The sequence below is a fragment of the Sorex araneus genome, chromosome X (genome assembly GCF_027595985.1).
Source record: "Sorex araneus isolate mSorAra2 chromosome X, mSorAra2.pri, whole genome shotgun sequence".
NCBI classification, from domain to species: domain Eukaryota; kingdom Metazoa; phylum Chordata; class Mammalia; order Eulipotyphla; family Soricidae; genus Sorex; species Sorex araneus.
The window spans coordinates 344,280,668-344,297,653 of record NC_073313.1 but is presented as its reverse complement, the minus strand read 5'-3'; the positions used below and the strand labels follow the sequence as shown (position 1 = coordinate 344,297,653).

General features: G+C 35.8%; 1 protein-coding gene across 6 annotated transcripts in view; it reads left to right on the top strand.

Moving 5' to 3' along the window:
* KIDINS220 (kinase D interacting substrate 220) overlaps positions 1-16,986 on the top strand; it is a 105,440-nt gene that overhangs the window by 54,862 nt on the left and 33,592 nt on the right. The window lies entirely within an intron of this gene.

Below are 16,986 nucleotides of genomic sequence, written 5' to 3'. Positions count from 1 at the left end.
TGACACATATGATCACCCTAGCACCACCAGGAGTGAGTGATTCCTGAGCTCAGTGACAGGAGTAATTTTTGAGCACGGCAAGATGTGGCTCTAAGAGACATACTCACAGCCACCCGCCCCCCCCACACACACACACCCCTCACAAAAACCAAAGGTACATTTCCGGATTCTATTCATTTTTCCTATTAATTGTATTAATTGTATCCTGCAGTTTTATTAGCACAAGTATATCTCATAAAAAATTTGCAACTTTATTCTTTTTTATATATTATAACTATAATAAAATATATAATTATTTTTCTTTTATGTTGGCATACATATGGTATTTATAGATACCAGTATTTGGGTATGAAATTTAAACCTTTGAAGCATTTGTTTCTTTTAAAATTTTTATTCTTTGCCTTTATAGACAAAGGAGGTTGCATTTTTCCTATCACTAGTCTTTACAACTTTATAGCTGGAGGATTTAAGGAACTCAATACTGACTATAAAACATAGCTTGCATTGAGAATTAAAGGAATTTAATTTTTTTTATTAGTCAGTCATTTGAAGTAAGTTTTTGGAAAGTTAAGCAGTTAAAGTACAGCATCACTGTATCACTGTCATCACAGTCATCCCATTGCTCATCGATTTGCTCAAGCAGGCACCAGTAATGTCTCCATTGTGAGACTTGTTACTGCATATCAAATGCGCCAGGGGTAGCTTGCCAGGCTCTCGGGTTGGCCACGTGCTAGGCAAACGCCCCACCCACTGTGCTATCGCTCCAGCCTAAAGGTACAGTGAAATGTCAAATATGTAAAGTTTTGAGTGTTGCATCTTTCTTGTCAAATTCATAAATAAAAGTATGGCCTATTTGTTTACAGATTTCTTAATGCATTTAAAGTTTCTGGTTGCTACTCTAAGTGTTGCTTAAAGAATATAAAGCAAGGGAACTACATAAAAAAATTTGATAAAATTGGATATAATTGAAACTACTTTCTTAAGCAGTGTAGCACTGTCGAACTGTTGTCCCTTTGTCCCATTGTTCATCGATTTGCTCGAGCAGTAACGTCTCCATTGTAAGGCATGTTACTGTTTTCAGCATATCGAATACGCCACAGATAGCTTGCCAGGCTCTGCAGATAGGATACTCTGGGTAGCTTGCCGGACTCTCCAAGAGGGGTGGAGGAATCAAACCCGGGTCGGCCACATGCAAGGCCCTGCCCACTGTGCTATCTGTGATTTTAGCACTTTCTTAAGCATATAAATGAAATATTAAATCTAACAAAAGAGTCCATTGTTCATATACTAAAATTTGTCTATTCGGTTTCAATTAATTTTTCCAGAGCATTGTCATTGTACAGTGCTCTAGAACTGTACAATGACAATGTTTCCCACTATTTACAATATCTTTTTCATACACGTGTTGCTATTTTCTACATCAATATCTTTTTTAAAGAGTTGTAGTGAATAATTATAGAGTTAGTATACATATTTATCCTATTCTAATTAAATGAAGATTTAACTTAGGCTAAATTAGCTGTAGTTTACATTAACTGAATTATTAGGAGAATGGCTTGGTATTGTTTCTCTAGAACAGTGTGCTTGGCTTCAAGAAATTTGAAAACTTGGTAACAGGAGAACTGAATATCTCATAGGTGTCCTTATTTAACAATGCAAGTTTGGGCCAGGGATATGGCACAGTTCTCGAGTGCATGCCCCCAAATATGTGAAGTCCTGGATGTGATCCCAGCACACACACACAAAAAAGATAGAGAAGGAAAGTTTGCTTAGCAATTAGGTTTTCTCCTTTTGGCATTGAATAGCATCAATTTTTTCCTTACTTCCAGCTTTTCTACTAGATGCCCTGCTACAGTCTTGTAAAGCTCAGAGAAGTGGTTATAATGGTTCATATTATTAACAAGAAAAATTGTGCTTCAGAAAGTAACTTTCTACTCACTCAGTTTTTAGGTAGCAGAGCTGTTTCAGTCTACATTTTTGTGGCTCCATGAACTACCCACATTAAATGTAAAAGAGGTGGTCCACTATTCTCAGCCCTTTACATTTAAGTCCTTTCATTGTTACAGTTCTATAGTGTAGGAGGTACTAGTTTTCCCATTTTGCATGGGAGTTATTCAGGTAAAATCACATCTTTTTTTTTAACATCTAATTTCTTTATTAGAATTAGTTTTATCCTTTTATATTGAATGGAGACATTATTGACACCCGCTCGAGCAAATCAAAGATGAACAGGATGACAAGTGACAAGTGACATTATCATTGGGCATTACTTTAGAAGTTAATAGTTCTGGAGTTTCCTAATTGATTTTTGTTGACATAGTGGCAAGAAAATAAGATACTGAAAAAGAGGACAAGGAGTAACTGGATCTCATTTTAGATATAATCATTTGAATATAACGTGTTGCTGAAATCTTGACTCTTTTTTAAACTAAGATGAGTAGGGGTTGGAGATGTAATGACTTGATTTTGAAAAGTAAAAGAGACAAATGTAGAAAGCATCTTAAGCTTTTGAGGAACTTACACATTATTTAATTAGCATTTTTTTCTATTAGAAAATAATTTCAAACTTAAAGCAAAGTTATTAGAATAAGAATAGTGCAAAGACTATTCACATGCCCCTTATTCAGATTCGTCTGTTATTAAGATTTTACTTTACTTTTCCATTTGCATTCAAATTGCCTCCTGTTCTCTCTTTTGGTGCAGTCCAATATATTGAGATAAGCCATTTGAGTAAATTACATACAAACATATCTTTTGTTCCTAAATACTGGAGTGTTAAGGAACTTACTTATTCTGATTGAAGATCCAAGCATACATATTTGAAACTAGAGGAAAGCAGATGTGTTATGTCTGAATCAGTTAGCCAATTAACAAGTTTTATCAATGTCAGACTAAAACATTGCTTTCTGGATGATAGGAAACGTTTCAGGGTAGACATTTTTTCTGATATAAAATTATTTTACCTTTTAAAACTTTTATTTAATTTTCAGCACCTGAATGAATCTCAGATATATAACTTCCTAATATTTAAGGAAATTTTCAAAAATTTACATTTTTGTTTTAATTAATTAAGGTGCATGTTATAGACAAAATAGAACAATATGTCACCTGATGTTTAAAACAGTGTTTTTTTCATCTTGCTTATGAAATAGAACTTTTTCCTAAAAAAAAGGTATGTTTTGGGAGGAATATTTTATCATTTAATAAAATAATTGGGGTGAATTTTTATAGACCATTATTTTATTGCTCTTGTGAATATAGGGGTATTTTGTATTAGAGGTAGAGTTGTAATAAGGTGACTAAAACTTTATTTTGCTATTAAACTAATCTAGTATTTATATTTCATCACTTGGTGACCTGCATTTTATGGATTGCTTAAATGCAGGGTGATTTAGCGTAACTTTTTAAATTTTTTCTGATGTATGTCTTAAATGCACACTAATACAAATAATGCTTTGTAGCTAGTCTAAGGAAGGAAAAAAGACAATGCTAAAGTAGCTTTAAAATTTCATTGAGGAATTGACTTCATACAAATTTATTGAGATGAATTTACATAACTAAGAATATAGTTTGATCAACACATTGAAAATCATATGTTGGATTAGGTTCAAATAATTTAAACGACTATTCTAGTTATTGAAATAGGTTAAAATGATTCAGATAACTATTTCTAGTTAACCATGGTTAAGTTCCTGATGCTGTTGCTTTTCATTTAAATAATAAAAAAATTATTTATAGCAGACAAAAAGCAGCAGTATATAATTGATATTCATTTATTGTATTAAAGAAATCTGATTTTGTGAAAACAATCAGAAAATAGTATTTTTAACGCTGGTAGTAAAATTTATTTTTTTAATCCATAAAAAGCCTCATTTATTTTTATAGAGATTTGATGACACATCTGCTTGCTTTATTCAGCTGAAAAGAAAATGTTGGTTCTTGGTGTTTGGTGAAATTGCTTTGTTAAATTATTTTCTAAATTGTTCAACTTTTAACAAATGACATTTGATACTAACACTGGGAAGCAATTTCAGCTAATTAAGTAGATCCCTCTATAAACCATTGGAACATTAAGATGACATACTGTTCATTCAAGATTATTTTAATTGGTACAATTATTGTAATTTTCTTGCAATTATGTGTTGAGCTAAAAGCTTTTGTCTAGATCATTTGAGGGTTTTTTGGTTAACGTACATTTAGTAAGAAGAAAGGGAGTAAAATAAAAACCTTAGATAAAAATTTTCTGTAGCATTTTAGACAACCATTGAAATATTTTAGCATGAAACTTATTTCTGGTATTTTTTCAGTAAGCATTTTAAATGATAAGTTTTTTTAAATTTAGTTTTTACTCAGCATATTTTTTCTCCCTTTACTAACTGCTTGAAATCTCTTAGTTAATTTTTTGAGGTAACATTAGCTTACAAGTGTGTAAATGTAGATTTTAGGGGTACAAAGTGGTTACCACACTATGTATACCACTAAAGTGCCAGAACCTACCACTTCAATCCAAAAAACACTCCCTTTCCACATCCCTCCCTTAGATCACTGCGCCGTTGTCAGAGGCTAAGGGCTTCCTTTACTGGGCTTTATCTAGTCCTTTGCTGTTTCTTTATGTACTACCTATGAGAGAGATCATCGTAATTTTGTCTTTCTCCACCTGAAAGACTTTGCTTAGCATGACACCTTCCATTTGAGCCAGATGCCATCCTTTTTAGAGTGGAGTGTATTCCACTGTATATATACATCACAGTTGCAGGTTTTTAAAATACTAAATCGTTTTTATGAAGATAATAGTTTAACAGTTCTGTTTGACACTGCTCAAGCAATCTTTTACTCAAGATAATATAATCATACTAGTTTTATTAATGTGAATGCCATATTTTATTTTGATATTCTATTATTTTGGTGTTCTGTTTTTTAAAACAATAGAATAAATTTTAAGAGAAGCTGGAATGGTAACCATTTCTCATTTCATCGAAATAACTATTTGTTAAGTAGACATTTGTGTATGACATTTGCCCTAAATTCAATATCCTTAAATTATTCAAGTGATGGTATTTCTGTTCTTAAGACATTTTTCTTAATGAAGCGTATGTCTTATGATAGTTCTTCCTGACACTTAGCCCAAGTTTCATGAGCTTAATTTTGTTGCTTTTAATGTGTTTTCAGCTCTCACTCACCTCCTTCTTATTTCCTTTGTGTTCTGGGTGACTATTAGTCCTGCATAATCTACAACATTATGTGGTGTAGATTATCCACAGATTTGCTTCTTTTGCCTGTGGATTTAGGATCCGAATAGGAATAGTAGGAAATATTGGACACTAGTTACTTTAGAATCATAATGAAATTATGCCATTTGGGAATGATGTGACTTCTCTGTGGATATTGGTGTTGTTATTCAGCATTTATTAATTTGATATTTTGTCTATAATTAGTGTTTCTATTATTATTTGCTGTATCTATTTTTCTTAATATATATGAATACACAATATTATTTAAAACTCCAATGTTTCATCAGTATTTTCCATCTTCTTTTAATCACAAAAATTGCCCCATTTCAAATAGTCCCCAAATATCAAATACCTAGAAATATACTAGTATTTTCTGTCTTTTAAAAAAAAATTACCTTTTTTTAGGAGAGAACAAAAGGGAATGCCCTGCCGCAGAGGAAGGGTGGGGTGATGAGGGATGGGGTGGGGGTTGGGGTGGGGATACTGGGAACATTGGTGGAGGAGAATGGCCACTGGTGGAGGGATGGATAAATGATCACTGTATGACTGAAATGCAAACATGAAAGTTCATAAGTTTGTAACTGTACCTCACAGTGATTCACTAATAAAAATGTTTTTAAAAAATTACCCTTTTTTTGAAAAAAAAATTGCAAATCCAAATCTTTGCAAGACTATCAGGTAATTTCCATATAGGAAAGGAAACATTTCATGTTTATACTGAAAAAAATAATTTCTAAAATTATTTTCAATATTTTATTTATTAAGTTTATAATAAAATTATAAATTTCAAGATCATGTTATCTGGGTAAAAATAAACAACATTAATATATATTCAAAATTTAATGTGAAGTTTTAGCCTTTGAAGCATGAACAATGATGACTGTAATTAGATGTAATGCTGGAAATTGCATATGTATTTTGGGTTGTATATTGTTTGTTCCTATTATTGTCTGAACAAACTGGGAAAATGTAAATTCCTAGAGATAAAGGTAAAGGGTGAATTTTTATTTCTTTGATGTACCTGAAAATCATACCTGCTTTTTTTTTTAATATGGGGGGAAATGTTTTTTTAACTTATTTATATACATTGGGACTGGAGCGATAGCCCAGCATTTGCTGACCCAGTTTCATTTTTCTCCATCCCTCTCGGAGAGCCCTGCAAGCTACTGAGAGTATCCTGCCCACATGGCAGATCCTAGAAAGCTACCCATAGTGTATTAGATATGTCAAAAATAGTAACAAGTCTCACAATGGAGACGTGGGCAAATAGATGAACAACCCAAGGATAGTGCTACAGTGCATTTATATACATTGATACTTCTCTGCCTTGTCATTGCTACCAGACTTTTAGCAACATCCAAAAGCAAGAAAGTTACAGAAAACTACTTTCAAACACTTCTTGTTGACCAGACAGTGTTACAGACATGTAAATGTATCCAGGGTAGATTCCTGCCTTGAGAAGAATTTTCTAGCATGGTATGACAGGGAATAGACAATCTGGCATTTAGACTATATAGCATGTTGAAAGATGGCAGGCGCTATGGAAAATATAATGTAAACTGGAACAGAGCAAGAAGAGGGAGTGAAGCATAGTCCTCCTTGGGGAAGGAGGATGTTGAGCAAAAAACTTACAGGAAACAAAACTTCCCAAGCAGATTTTCAGGGAAAGAATTTTCAGCCACAGGCTACTGTTAGGACAGAGGATCTAAGGTCAGATAGTGCTCTGTATGTTTCAGAAATACCAACAGGGAAGCTAGTATGCCTCCAGGATTCCAGTCAGAGAGCTCTGTCTGGTTGGAGATGAGGTTAGCGGAGGTAATAGGCAGCTTTTGGAAGAACATTAGAACTTCTGTCTGGCCCATTCTCTCCTCTCCTACCTCATTCTACTGATCTCCTCTTTAATTAAGTACTTAATGATCTTCTGATCTGAGCTAAAACCTCAGGAAGTCCCTTGTAATCAGGAATACCCATTCTCCAAGATTTTTATTAGATATATTCACCGTATACTGGTATGTTGTTGCATAGCACTTTTATTATTAATATTTGCATTGCTCTTTCTTTAAAATATATTTCTTCAACTCAGTATGAGACTCCATGGACTGTAACTTTTATAAACTTTTGTAAATTCCTTGTTTCTAGACATTCTTAGCATAGAGTAGGTGTGGTGGATATTTCTGAAAAAATAAAGATCAAGACATTTAGATTGGGGAAAGCATGGATTGGAGAAAGGTAGTAAATGAGAAGCTGCATCTTGAAAAATAGTATTCACAAGACCCTTGTTCTTGAGTTCTGGATGTGGGTAAAATGTTGTAACACCAGTCTGTCCCCAGTCAGACTGAACACAGAGATTGCAGTGCTTATATATTTCAGCCATTTATTAGGTAATAATATCAAAGCAATGTTTTCATCAGCATTTCCCTGAAATTTTTAGTTCAGCCATTTTCTAATCCTTCCGTGAACTTTCTGTATGGTGGAGTTGCTTCATATTGGCAGTTTCTATTCACAGACTGAGGTCAGTATAGTTTTTAAAAAGGCCTTGTGCCCCATTTTTGTTGGACTAAACATTTTTTATTTGGTTTATTCATTAATTAGGTATTCATAGTTTATTGTGTGTTAGTCACATACTATAAAAAGCACTTGCTCACATGACCTGAGCCTTCAGTGTGTTCCACACATAGGATAAGTACTGTTCCTAAGTGTTTTTTTTTTTGGGGGGGGGTCACACCCAGTGATGCACAGGGATTATTCCTGGCCCTGCACTCAGGAGTTACTCCTGGCGGTGCTCAGGGGACCATATGGGATGCTGGGAATTGAACCCGGGTCAGCCACATGCAAGGCAAACTCCCTACCCACTGTGCTATCACTCCAGCCCCTAGATTATTTTACTTAATACTCTTAACTCCAGGAGGCCTCTTAACTCTAGGAGAATTGACCTGAGATCACACAGCCCTCACTGTTGTAGGTTCCACTGGCTTATTTCAGGAAGCCAGGAGGCTGACTATAACTGCAGAGATAATCAATGGGTCTGAGATACTAGAAACATATAATTAAGCTAGTTTATTGCCAGGTATATTTTTAAGTGAATGTCTAAAATTATTATTTATCAGAGGGAATGTTAGAGCATTGAGAAATTTTTCTAGACGATTCATTTGGTATTAATAAAAATGCAAAATTCTTGTCACCATAGATAAAACCCCAGATTTTATTCAGTTTTAACTGTTTCTAGTGACTGCAATAAATTCTGCATTAAAAACTTAAAAATAAAGTTGTGAGCCTTTATGATGTGTTTATGCACACTGACTTGGTGGGCTGGAGTGATAGCACAGTGGGTAGGGTGTTTGCCTTGCATGTGGCAGACCTGAGTTCGATTCCTCTGTCCCTGTCGGAGAGCCCAGCAAGTTACCCATGGTGTTTCAATATGCCAAAAACAGTAACAGCAAGTCTCACAATGGAGATGTTACTGGTGCCCGCTTGAGCAAATCCATGAACAACGGGATGACAGTGACAGTAACTTGGTGTAATTTTTTTCAGGAAAGGTATTGTATTTATTTATTTATTTATTTATTTATTTATTTATTTATTTATTTATTTATTTATTTATTTTTGTGCCATACTTGGTGGTATTCAGAGGTGACTCCTGGCTCTGTGCTCAGGAATTGCCCCTGGTATTGCTTGGGGAAACCATTTCGATACAAGAGATTGAACCCAGGTTATCTGTGTGCAAATCAAATGCCTTACCCACTGTACTATCTCTCTGGGCCCCAAGGAAGGTTTTTTCATAGCTTTTTTTGTTTATAATAGAGTAAAATTGATTTTTTTTTTTTTGCTTTTTTTTGGGGGGGGTCACACGTGGCAATGCACAGAGGTTACTCATGGCTCTGCACTCAGGAATTACTCCTGGCAGTGCTGGGGAACCACTTGGGATACTGGGGATAGAACCCGGGTTGGCTGCATGCAAGGCAAACACCCTACCCCCTGTGCACTCCAGCCCCAGAAAATTGATTTTTTTTTAAATATTATCATTTGATGGCACTGGAGCAATAGTACAGCAGGTAGGGCGTTTGCCTTGTATGCTGCCAATCCGGGTTCAATTCCCAGCATCCCATATGGTCCCCTGAGCACCGCCAGGCGTAATTCCTGAGTGCAGAGCCAGGAGTAACCCCTGTGCATCGCCAGGTGTGACCCAAAAAAGAAAAAAAAGAGTTATCATTTGAACTCCTACCATTTTCTGTATTTTCTTATGCAGAACAATGGAGTTTTAAATGTTCATAGTTATGGATTAACCTTTGTCTTGCAAACTCATGACTATTGACTGTTTAAAACCAGAAGTAGCGGAATCATTTTCTCTTTACAGTATATATGTTCTTTGGTGGTGGGATATGTACACTGGTGGAGGGTTGGATATTGAAACACTGTATGACTGAAACCCAACCATGAACAGTTTTGTAGCTGTATCTCACGGTGATCCAGTTAAAAAAAAAAGTGTATTTAACTTAAAAAAAAACTAATAAAGTATATGCCTTAATATGTAGAATAAAATATATAACCATATAAGGTTGCCATTTATAAAATAAAGTAAGAGTATTGCTTATATTTAAAGTAAATTTGATTATTGAAGGATTCATATTTGCCCAAAATATTAATGACTTTAGTGATCAATTTTTTCTTATTACAGATATTTGTGATTTCAAATTTTTAAACAAAAGCATAAAATTCTTTATAAAAATAAGAATAAAGAATAGTAATCTACACAGAAAAAAATGCTAGTTGACTAAAAGCATTAGATAAGATAAAGTGAGTTGCTGTTATAAAATCATTATGCAAGTACTTTTGTTAGCAATATTCAGCAAGCCCACAAGATGGGAGTATTTCCTTAGAAAAATTATTACCATGTTCAGCGGAGAAACAAGATGTGTGATGCATTTTGCATTCCCTTTTTACAGGAAAGTACGAAAAACACCAAGTGTAATGAATATTCAAAACTCAATTTTCATTTCCTCCTTCAAAATCACTTCATTAAACATTTGTAAGTCTGAGAATCTTGATCATAAATGGGTGACTCTCTGATCACGTGGGGTTTTTGTTTGTTTGGGGGCCACACCCAACTCAGGGTTTCATCTGGCTCTGTGTTCGGGGATCACTCATGGCAGTGCTCAGGGGACTGAATATGGTACCTGGAAACCAACTTGGGTCAGCTACTTGCTTTACATGTAGCTGAAGGAGATGTGATATTTATATACACAATAGAACACTATTCAGCTATAAGAAAAGATGAAATCTTGATATTTGCAATAATATAGATAGGATTGGAAGAAGTCAAGTTAAGTAAAAGAAGTCAGGAGAAGAACAACTATTGATTAATTTCATTCATTTGTGAGATATAATACCATACCTTACCCACTATACTATCTCTCCAGCCTCTCTGGGTGGATAAGAAAAGAGATTTTTTAAAGGAATTTACTTAAAAATTTGTGTTAAGATTTAAAAATATTAAATCCTAAACTAGGACTCAAGTTCTGTGCTTCTTAAGCATTAAACTTTTATATGTTATATAATAAAATTTTGCTTTAATATGAGACATTCATATGCATACATTTTTTTAATTTTTATTTATTTATTTATTTATTTTTTAATAATTTATTTATTTTTAATTAGAGAATCACCGTGAGGGTACAGTTACAGATTTATACACTTTTGTGCTTATACTTCCCTCATACAAAGTTCGGGAACCCATTCCTTCACCAGTGCCCATTCTCCACCACCCGTAAACCCAGCGTCCCTCCCACCCTCCCCAATCCCATCTCCCCCCCAACCCACCCTGCCACTGTGGCAGGGCATTCCCTTCTGTTCTCTCTCTCTAATTAGCTGTTGTGGTTTGCAATAAAGGTGTTGAGTGGCCGCTGTGCTCAGTCTCTAGCCCTCATTCAGCCCGCAACTCCCTTCCCCCACATGGCCTTCGACTCCAATGTAGTTGGTGATCGCTTCTCTGAGTTGACCTTTCCCCGGAACGTGAGGCCAGCCTCGAAGCCATGGGGTCAACCTCCTGGTACTTATTTCTACAGTTCTTGGGTATTAGTCTCCCACTCTGATATTCTATATACCATAGATGAGTGCAGTCTTTCTATGTCTGTCTCTCTCTTTCTGACTCATTTCACTCAGCATGAAACTTTTCATGCCCATCCACTTAACTACAAAATTCTTGACTTCCTTTTTTCTAGCAGCTGCATAGTATTCCATTGTATAGATGTACCAAAGTTTCCTCAACCAGTCATCCGTTTTGGGGCATTCGGGTTTTTTCCAGATTCTGGCTATTGTAAACAGTGCTGCGATGAAAATACATGTGCAGATGTTGTTTCGATTGTACTTTTTTGCCTCTCTGGGATATATTCCCAGCAGTGGTATTGCTGGGTCAAATGGGAATTCAATATATAATTTTTTGAGAATCGTCCAAATTGTTTTCCAGAAGGGCTGAACCAGTCGGCATTCCCACCAGCAGTGAAGAAGGGTCCCTTTCTCCCCACATCCTCTCCAACAGCGGTTGCTTTTGTTCTTTTGGATGTGTGCTAATCTCTGTGGTGTGAGGTGGTATCTCATGGTTGTTTTGATCTGCATCTCTCTGATGATTAGTGATGCAGAGCACTTTTTCATGTGCCTTTTGGCCATTCGTATTTCTTCCTTGGTAAAGTTTCTGTTCATTTCTTCGCCCCATTTTTTGATGGGGTTGGATGTTTTCTTCTTGTAGAGTTCAACCAGTGCTTTATATACCATTGATATCAACCCCTTATCTGATGGCTATTGTGTAAATATCCTTTCCCATTCTGTGGATAGTCTTTGTATTCTGGTCACTGTATCTCTTGCGGTGCAGAAGCTTTTTAGTTTAATGTAGTCCCATTTGTTGATCTCTGTTTTTACTAGATTGCTTAGTTCCGTGTCACCTTTGAAGATACGTTTATCTTCAATATCGTGGAGGGTTTTGCCGACCTTGTCTTCAATGTACCTTATGGTTTGTGGTCTAATGTTGAGGTCTTTAATCCATTTTGATCTGACTTTTGTGCATGGTGTCAGGTCAAGGTCTAAACCCATTTTTTTGCATGTGGTTGTCCAGTTGTGCCAGCACCATTTGTTAAAGAGGCTTTCTTTGCTCCACTTCACATCTCTTGCTCCCTTATCAAAGATTAGATGATCATACATTTGGGGTTGTGTGTAGGGATATTCAACCCTGTTCCATTGGTCTACGGCTCTGCCTTTGTTCCAGTACCTGCATACATTTTTTTGGGGGGGGGTCACACCTGGCGATGCATAGGGGTTATTCCTGGTTTATGCACTCAGGAATTACTCCTGGCGGTGCTCGGGGACCATATGGGATGCTGGGAATCTAACCTGGGTCGGCCATGTGTAAGGCAAATGGCCTACCCGCTGTGCTATCGCTCCAGCCCCACGTATGCATACATTTGTGTTCACAGCTGCCATTTTCCTGTGCCTTATTCTTTGTGCCTAGTTTATTGTAAAACATTTGCTCTTGATGTTTAAGGTTTAATTTAATACTTTTTTTTTTTGCTTTTTGGGTCACACCCAGCAATACTCAGGGGTTACTCCTGGCTCTGCATTCAAGAATTACTCCTGGCGGTACTTGGGGGGACCATATGGGACCATAGGGGATTGAACTCAGGTCAACCTTGTGCAAGGCAAACACCCTACCCTCTATACTATCGCTTCAACCCTAATGTCATACTTCTTAAGCTTTCTTAAAGTACAATAACAAACATCTCTTAACTGCTTGTTAGCACCACACTATATTGTTAATATCCCTTCAATGGATTTGAAAGTTGATTCTCATTTACTTTCTCAGAATATTTTAAAATATTTCATTATGTACACTCCAATATAAATAGGCTTTTCTTTTAATAACATACGTTCTCATATTGAGTCAGTTGTGAATTATGTTGCCTCCTTTAACCTCTTTATTATATATTATTATTATATATCTCATTATTTGAAATTTTTTGAAATTATGTGTCATCATTTAAATTTCTATCACTTGATTACTTGCAAGGTATTAACTGGGTGTAAGCATGCTCTAGCACACTTTTTCAGGCTTGGTGAAAGCCTTTCACATGAAATAACCATGTGAAAGACTTTCTGCAAATTAAATTTTATGCAGATAATGTAGAATGAAGATAAATTTAAATTTTAACATTTTCTGGTAACAGAGAGATAGCAGAGGGGACAAGGCACTTGCTGTACATGCAGTTGATCCAGTTCATCCCCAGCACCACGTGTGGTTCTCTGTGCACCATCAGGAGTGATCACTGAACACAAAGTCAGGAGTAACCTTAAGTACTGCCAAAGGTGGCATTAAAAAAAATTGTATTTTAACATTTTCATTAGAATGAAATTTGAATAATATTAAAATTGAAACTGGTGTGTAATTACAGGATTCCTACATTGGTTAAGAAATCTTTTTATGAGATGGTGGGTGGGATAATGGAGAGATATCACAGTGGTTAGAGTACTTGCCTAGCTCACAGCTGACCCAGGTTTGTTCTCCAGCACCAGATATGGTCCCTTGTACCCCACCAGGTGTTATTCCTGCTAGTAGTAGAGCCAGGAGTAAGCCCTGAGCACCGCTGGGTATCATCCAACCGGCATCCCTCACTCCCCCAAAAACTTTTTGTATCTGCATTCAACCTTGGCACATTATAGATAATTCTATACCTTAAATAAATGCAAATGCTGATTTTCACATTTGTTTTACAGTGATATGATGTTTTCAACTAAGCTGTTCTAGAAACTTGACAGAAGATTAATGTAGAATTTTGCTTCACAGGTGAATTATCAGTGTATCTTAGAATTGTTCACATTCTTATAATTTGAAATTTTGGGTGCTGCTTGTCTTAGTCCTGTCACTGGGTTATGTCATGAATTATTGTTTTGATTTTGTAAATAGTTATTAGCTTTTTGCTCAGATATAGGGTGGAGTAGTGTTCATGCTTGAATAATTTTGTGTATAGAAAATGCGGGCCCAAATTTTAAAACTTAAGGAATGTAAATAGGCATAGAAAAATGGAAGAGAAAATTTATTTTAACATTTGCAACAAAAACAGAATACGGAAGAAAGAAAAGAAAAAGAATGCCAGGATGACCTTGGAGATCCTAAGTGCATTTTACCCACCTTTCTGTCTTATTTTTAAGGAATTGGAACATGTAAGCCATTGTCTTATGAATTTAAAACTCTGTCTATGGCACTCAGTTTGAACCACTCACGGAGCTGGGCAGAGGCTTTTGAATTAGACACACAGGTTCTCTGCTACTTACATACAAACTGATACCCAGCCACTTTCTTAACCTCTTGGAGCCATTATTTCTTCATATTAAAAAGTTGAAGTAATTCTTCATGGAATGTTGAGAGAAATTAGATAAAGTGAATAAAATACCTGGCTCAGAGAATGGCCAGCAGAAGATATTCAACACATATGATATTCTTTTTAAACTTTTCCTCTCTGATTCTTTATATCATTAAAATAAATCTTTCCTATTAGATTTTACATAAGAGAAGGGATAGCTTACTCAAAACATTTGTCATAACTTACATGTACAGAGGGTCACACCTTATCAGTATTATAGCGGAACCTTAAGTAGAGATACTTCTTTGAGCTTTTACATGTGACCCCTCTCTGTCAATCCTTTCTTGTACCTTTTGTTTTCAGAGTGGCCACCTTAAAGTCAAATGAAGCTCTGTCTCATTTTTTTATACTGGAAAACCATAGGAGTTAGGTTTTCATAATATCATGAAAGTGATATTATGTGTAGGTTGGATTTTCTTTCATTGTTCTGGAAGAAAGGCATCTCCGCAAATGGAGGGACATGAGAAGCATTTAAGGTCATACATACGTACATACAAGTAAATGAAGAGTTTGAATTTGGGCAACTGGAGTCTATCTGGAGAGGTTAAATGACCTGCCAGACACACACACACACACACAAGTGATCTAGTCTTTAAGTATTTTGTTGTTTGATGGGAAATTAGTTACATTGCTTTTTATTTTAATCATCAAATAGTATGACCTTATTCCAAAATACCTGAGATCATCTGTTAATACTTAAAGCCTGTTAGTGCAGAAATATTTATTTCAGAAAACAGCCAGGTTGCAGTTCATGCAGGCATTGTATTTCTAGAAATTGCTGCATTTATCAAAACAGCACTTCATAGAAAACATCTGTCACGTAAATACATAGGAAGTTTATATAATAGCTTCAAAGGAGATGTTTCCCCAGGTTTGGTTATACCGAATTTCCTAGTCAGTTGAATACACTAGCAAGTTGAATCATCACTAGAGAAATACTAAGCCTCACTTCTTTTCTCACATGACATACTTCTAAGTTGTGTTCTGAGTAAAAGATTTTAAAAACTTGAAACTAGAAATCAACAAATAAGCCTGAAGGTTTCACCTAATTATCTATTCACTATGCCACAGATATAAGTGATTTTTATTTTCCCTTTACTGAATAAAATGCCTATAAAACATACTATTATTTCTATAGGCTTTGGAATGCAGGTATTAGGGAGAAAACCGAATACTCTACACACTGTTGTCTTGAGTTACTGTGCCCAACACATCCAGATGCTTCTTTGTTTTCTCTTCTAACAAGTTATTTGAGTGTTGCTCTGCATTCAACACAAACTTCCACTTGTGGGATTTTAGCCTCTAAAGCTTCGTTACTCGTTATTTTAGATATAGCAAGAGAATTGCCTTATCTTTCAGACTCCCACGGGCGCATATATTCTTTCCAATATAATATGGATGGTTATAGAACCATTAACAGTTACTCTTATGAGAATTTTAAGACTGTAGTAAAGACAGTGCTCATAATGAAATTTATAGTTATAAATGCCTAGGTTTAAAAAAAATATCTTGAGGGGCTGGAGCAATAGCACAGCGGGTAGGGCGTTTGCCTTGCACGCGGCCGACCCGGGTTCGATTCCCAGCATCCCATATGGTCCCCTGAGCACCACCAGGGGTGATTCCTGAGTGCAGAGCCAGGAGTAACCCCTGTGCATTGCCGGGTGTGACCCAAAAAGAAAAAAAAAAAAAAAGAATATCTTGAATAGCCTAATTTATAAAAAGGGAAGTAATAAAGATTAGAGAAGGGATAAGTATGAGAATAGAGAATCAGTGAAACCAAAAGTCATTTTTAAAGACCAATACATCTTTCACTGTAGCACTGTCATCCCATTGTTCATCAATTTGCTTGAGCAGGCACCAGTAACGTCTCCATTATGAGACTTGTTACTGTTTTTGGCATATCGAATACATTATGGATAGCTTGCCAGGCTCTGTCATACTCTCAGTAGCTTGCCAGGCTCTCCGAGAGGGACAGAGAAATCGAACCCGGGTCGGCCAGGTGCAAGGCAAATGCCCTACCCACTGTGCTATCGTTCCAGCCCTAGACTGACAAAAAAATTAAAAGAGAAGATGCAAGATAAGTGTCTCATTTTAACCAGTAAGGGACACATTACCACTAACCTTACAGATATAAAAAGAATTGCAAGAGAATGTTAATGGGCATTGAAATGTGATTTGACAAAATCCAACACCTTTTATTGGATGACAACATTCAGAAAAACAGGAAGAGGAGGAAAGTTACTCAATGTGATAAAGTGTATTTATGAAAAATACACAGCTAATCATTATTCTCTACTGTGATTGCAAGCTTTCCTCCTAAGACAAGGAAGTCTGCTGCCATGTAATGAATG